This window comes from Beta vulgaris, chromosome 4 (genome assembly GCF_026745355.1).
Source record: "Beta vulgaris subsp. vulgaris cultivar EL10 chromosome 4, EL10.2, whole genome shotgun sequence".
Lineage (NCBI taxonomy): Eukaryota > Viridiplantae > Streptophyta > Magnoliopsida > Caryophyllales > Amaranthaceae > Beta > Beta vulgaris.
In genome coordinates, this window is record NC_079205.1 from 54,483,644 (window position 1) to 54,490,037 (window position 6,394).

Consider the following 6,394-nt stretch of genomic DNA (forward strand, 5'->3'; position numbering starts at 1 on the left):
ACAATAGAAACTTTAGCCATTGTTTTCAATCATGCTATTATATTAATCGATTTTTGAGATTATTAATTTTGCCCTTAAAATCAAAAGGCAATAACATATGAACCTATTAAATTATATCTTAGACATATGCCTATTATGTAACAATATCATTCCTTCCTGATTCAATTCCATTTTCTCTCTGTATAAACCACTTATTTGTCCCCCAAATTGCAAACTAACTTTGTAAGAACAATAAACAAAAGAAAATTATGTGATTATATGAAGTTCAACAATAAAAAAAAATTAATTTTTTTTTAATATGTCATAAACTCATAATCTATCATTTTCGTGACTACTTGATGACTTAGGCTCTTTAGCTCGTTAAACATTGCCACACTACCAATCTAATTTATCTCTTACTTTCTACCTCTTTGTTTCTCCTTTAGACTTTTACATCTCTTACATGCATATATGCAAACTGCAAAGTTTCAAGGAGTTCGACATTATATAGTGTTGATTTGCTATCTCAAGAAGGACAATTTCATGAAAATTCTAACCCCATTCCATTTCTCTCTCCTCTGTTTGCTGAATTAAAATTTGTACTCCCTCTATTATTTTTTTTATCTTTCTCACTTGAAATCTTGGCACTATTCATACTTAGAGATAATCTTCTCAATTGTTTTCAATTTATAAGAAAAAATATAGTCATGTGGGGTCTTGTTTTATTCGTCTTAATTAGTACATTATTAATCTTCAATCGTTATAATTTTTACTAATATATAATGAAAGATATTTAAGTTCAAAGAGATGCATTGGGAGACGTGCACAAAAAAGTGAGAATGATAAAAAACAGAGGGAGTATATTTTTATGACTTCCTCCTGATTACAAAGTGATTATAGGTGTGTTTATCTAACCACAACATTATTTTAGGCGTTAATTTAGGGCCAATTCCATATTATTGTAGTTTTCTGTTTTTTGATTTTTTTTATTTACATATAATATATGTCCTATAATGAATAAAAATTTAGTCAAATTTATTGGGAATATGATGATTTTGAAAACTGATAACTAAAAGTGAAAATCACATTTTCTAGTTTTCTGTTTTTGGTTTTTAGTTTTAAAAAGAACTAAAAACTGAAAACAAAAAACGATAACGAATGGACCGTTAGCATTTTGTTTTGTAGATAAATTTGCCCCAAAAAAATGTCTTTTTTTTTTGCTCCAGCAAAAAAAAAAGAAAACCTTCCTAACATAAAAGAGGCAATTATAACGTGATTGCATTTGATCTTCCTAGTATAAGAGGAAATAATAGCATGATTGCATTTGATTTGTTAGTAGCTTTTGCGTGGTTGCTTTGATGAGCTTAGATTAGGGATTCACTTATAGACATAATAGATTTAATTTTCTAATTAAATTAATCGTTTTTTTCAAAATGTATAGGCTTGATTGATGTATGAACTTAATTGAATTCAATCACAGGATTCATTTTGGATTTGCAAAATCAGTCTGTTTTTATTGCCTAATATCACCGGATCTCAATAGACTTTCTTAGCATTGACACATGGCATGTATATAAATTCTTGCTTTGTAAACCTTGGTGCAATGAGAGGGCAGAATCCATAATGGCTCGCCACATAGGACAATTTTTTCTTGCTTTAATATTATATATATGATGATGATACTACCCTAGCTTACCTTATCTTACTAAACCATCATTAATTACTCACTTTGTCTCAAAAAGTCGCTTTACTTTATTAGAGATTTATTTTTCTCCTACACTAGTTAATTAAAGGGGTATCTTGTTTTATGCTAAACTGCCCACCTTTTCACTTATTTAATTAAAAGATGTGCCCAAATCGATGTTGCAATAGAAAACAATAGAGAAAATATATTCCAAAGTGGACATATATAAGACTTACTACAGCAAAAAATCATAATTCTATTTATATTGGAGGAATAAAAACTTTGGACATCTATACTAATATATTAAAAGGCGTGCGTAAATCAGGATCAGCGCCACGTGGCGCTCTCCTTAGGGAGTTTTAGTTCATGTAACCCATTGACAATAAAAAAAAATTAGAAATTGCATAGTATAGGTTTTCATCCCGTGACCTCAAGTTCATGTACTAAAGTTTTAACCACTAGACCAAGTTGTGTTTAGTGTTATCATATCAAAAGTACAATATTAATAAATGAAGTTTTTCTTACCTGGGGCATAGCCCGGGCCTAATAACTAGTTGTATATATATATGGAGGGATGAAACTTCCCGTGTAACTTTAAAAGCATTAATAATAAAGGAATGATTCCTATAGCTTATATAGTACTCCATCTGTTTTTATAATTTTTCTTCCTATTTAGATTTTTTTTAGAGAAAAAAAAAGTCAAAATAAGAAAATAAACAGAAACAGATGGAGTACTTTAATGAAATTTTAAATTTTTAGGAGTATCAATGTTTGGAATATGTTCACTGAACTAAAAAATTTCACCTCAAAAAAAAAAAAAAAAAAAAACAAGCCACTATGGTTTTCTTCATCAATCAAAATTATTTTTCATAATATATACTACCTCCGTTTCTTAATAAGTGCAACATTTCCCTTATTTGGAATAGTCACAATAAGTGCAACCAAGCTCAAAATGGTAAAAAAAGTTCAATATTATTACAAATATGCCACCAAAAAGCAAAAGGGGACCACAACTTTTTTGTTTCATCACTTGAATTACTCTACTTTATTGTGGTCCCAACTTTCTCTCTCTACATTCCTTGGTATTCCCCCACTTTCTTTATGTTGCACTTATTAAGAAACGGAGGAAGTATTATCTATTATATAGTTATCATTTTTCTACAAGAAGATTTAAAGCCATAAGCTTGTGTTGAGCTTCTCCGATGAAGAAAAAAAAGGTTGTTAAGCTCCTAGTGAGCTGGTCAATACATCAATAACGTTCATATTTCTGTAAGGAATTTGATAACTAAATTTGTCACAAGTTATGTTAGATTAGCACTGAAGAAACATAAAAATAATATACTCTCTCTAAACTTTTCCTTTGCTACAAACCCTGAAGTTCCCTGCCGCAAACACTCACGGCCCGTTTGATAGTTGGTCATAAATGGTGATAATGGGAATGAATTTGTGTATAAATTTGTGAAAATTATCATTGTCCATTCCCATGGTAATGCTAATTTATCCTAAAGTGTCCACTTTCCTTCTTGAATTTTCATTCCCATCCAATACCACCTTGTAGGTGGTAATGAGTGGTAATAAAAATTGCTTCCTCTTGTAGACAAAAACATAAGTTTAGGGGTGAGATTGCTTGCCCATGGAGAAAAAATGTTTCCCCATGGAGATTTTAGGGGTGCTCACCTAATAAAATTACACTTAAAATTCATTTCCATTACCACAATTTATTAACGACTACCAAACGGGCCATTAGTACCTAGAGGGGATCGATTGTCGTGTGAGGCGCCTCGAACTCCTCATGACGGCTATTTGGCCCTCTCAACCCTCCCCTTTCTTTTTTTCCGGCTCAGCACTCTCTAGAGTTAAGGTAGTTATCGCCGTTGTCCGTCCGCCGAGCTCGCGGCCTTGTTATCTTCTTACTCATCTCCTGTTCGTTCGTGTACCAAGCTCTTTCGTCCGACCCAGTCCCTCGTCCCCTGTTCGTCGTCCCCCTCCCCACCTCATGTTCACTCGTTGGTCGTCTCCTTCACACTCCCCTCCCACGCTTCCCTTGGTGACCAGGTGCTTCCCTTCCCTGCTCCCCCAATTCAGTGGTTTGAAGTGTCTAGCTTTAGGTTCCCCGGTTCTTGAGGTAGTTAGGTCCTAACTCCTAGGTCTCCTTCCCCGCTCCTCTGATCTAGGTTTGAGTTTAGTCTTAGGGTTAAATATATTATACAGTTATCATTTTTCTACAAAAAGATTTAAAGCCATAAGCTTGTGTTGAGCTCCTCCGATGAAGAAAAAAAAGGTTGTTAAGCTCCTAGTGAGCTGGTCAATACATCAATAACGTTCATATTTCTGTAAGGAACTTGATAACTAAATTTGTAACAAGTTATGTTAGATTAGCACGGAAGAAACATAGATAATATACTCTCTCTAAACTTTTCCTTTGCAACAAACCCTGAAGTTCCCTGCCGCCAACACTCACGGCCCGTTTGATAGTTAGTCATAAATGGTGATAATGGGAATGAATTTGTGTATAAATTTGTGAAAATTATCATTGTCCATTCCCATGGTAATGCTAATTTATCATAAGGTGTCAACTTTCCTTCTTGAATTTTCATTCCCATCCAATACCACCTTGTAGGTGGTAATGAGTGGTAATGAAAATTGCTTCCCCTTGTAGACAAAAACATAAGTTTAGGGATGAGATTGCTTGCCCATGGAGAAAAAATGTCTCCCCATGGAGATTTTAGGGGTGCTCACCTAATAAAATTACACTTAAAATTCATTTCCATTACCGCAATTTATTAACGACTACCAAACGGGCCATCAGTACCTTGAGGGGATCGACTGTCGTGAGAGGCGCCTCGAACTCCTCACGGCGGCTGTTTGGCCCTCTCAACCCTCCCCTTTTTTTTTTTTTTTCGGCTCAGCACTCTCTAGAGTTAAGGTAGTTATCGTCGTTGTCCGTCCGCCAAGCCCGCGACCTTGTTATCTTCTTCCTCATCTCCTTTTCGTTCGTGTACCAAGCTCTTTCGTCCGACCGAGTCCCTCGTCCCCTATTCGCCGTCCCCCTCCCCACCCCATGTTCATACGTTGGTCGTCTCCTTCACACTTCCCTCCCACGCTTCCCTCCCACGCTTCCCTTGGTGACCAGGGGCTTCCCTTCCCTGCTCCCCCAATTCAGTGGTTTGAAGTGTCTAGCTTTAGGTTCCCCGGTTCTTGAGGTAGTTAGGTCCTAGGTCTCCTTCCCCGCTCCTCTGATCTAGATTTGAGTTTAGTCTTAGGGTTCGATCCCTTCCCCGTTCCAGTCTCTGTTAGTTGTTGGTAATTTGGTAGTTCGCCGAGGACGCATTCGTTTGGGAAGTGAAGATCTTGTGAAGTTGAACTTTGAAGGTAATGCGGTATTGTTGCAGCGTGGTTTTATGGTTCGGGTGGTTGGTTGCTTAGTTTGTTTCGTTTACGTTCTTTATGTTATCTTTAGGCTATGTTTAGTTCACCTTATTTTTGCTTATTTCAGATCTAATCGATCAGATCTGATTAGTGAAAAATAAGTTTAGATCAGATTAGATCAGAAAAAATAAGTTAAGGTAGTTATCGCCGTTGTCCGTCCGCCGAGCCCGCGACCTTGTTATCTTCTTCCTCATCTCCTTTTCGTTCGTGTACCAAGCTCTTTCGTCCGACCTAGTCCCTCGTCCCCTGTTCGCCGTCCCCCTCCCCACCCCATGTTCACACGTTGGTCGTCTCCTTCACACTCCCCTCCCACGCTTCCCTTGATGACAGGGTGCTTCCCTTCCCTGCTCCCCCAATTTAGTGGTTTGAAGTGTCTAGCTTTAGGTTCCCCGGTTCTTGAGGTAGTTAGGTCCTAGGTCTCCTTCCCCGCTCCTCTGATCTAGGTTTGAGTTTAGTCTTAGGGTTTGATCCCTTCCCCGTTCCAATCTCTGTTAGTTGTTGGTAATTTGGTAGTTCGCCGAGGACGCATTCGTTTGGGAAGTGAAGATCTTGTGAAGTTTGAACTTTGAAGGTAATGCAGTATTGTTGCAGCGTGGTTTTATGGTTCGGGTGGTTGGTTGCTTAGATTGTTTCGTTTACGTCGTTCTTTATTTTAGCTTTAGGCTATGTTCAGTTCACCTTATTTTTGCTTATTTCATATCTAATCGAGCAGATCAGATTAGTAAAAAATAAGTTTAGATCAGATTAGATCAGAAAAAATAAGTTCAGATTAGATCAGATCATGTTTATATTTACTAGTACATTAGTTCAAAAGGATTATTATTGTAGATGTTGTACTTATTAATTATTAATCTTGTTGTTATCATTATAAATGTTATTATTATCATTATTTTAAGTTATTTTGTTGTTATTAAATAATAGAAAATTAAAAGTCACGTGTTAAGAATATAAGATTGACGCAAAAATAAGAAATATATAAAATATGAAAGCTCAAATTCATGACAACGAAATTACTAAGTACGGATTACATTTCAAAATAAGCTACTCTGCTCATGAGGGGGTAGGAATTGAACCCTAAACCTTACTAGGGAAGATGAGAATGCTCACCACTTGAGCCAACCCACAATTCTTAAAAAAGATGATGCATGTATAAGGAGACACAGGTAGTATAGAGATAGATGCCCATACTACCCTTTAAAAATAAACCTAGTACTCCTACCAACTCCTAAGGATGCAATTCTACGAAAAATCAAGGGGTACTTTCGACCTGAACCGAATCGATGAAGTATTTGAATATATCTA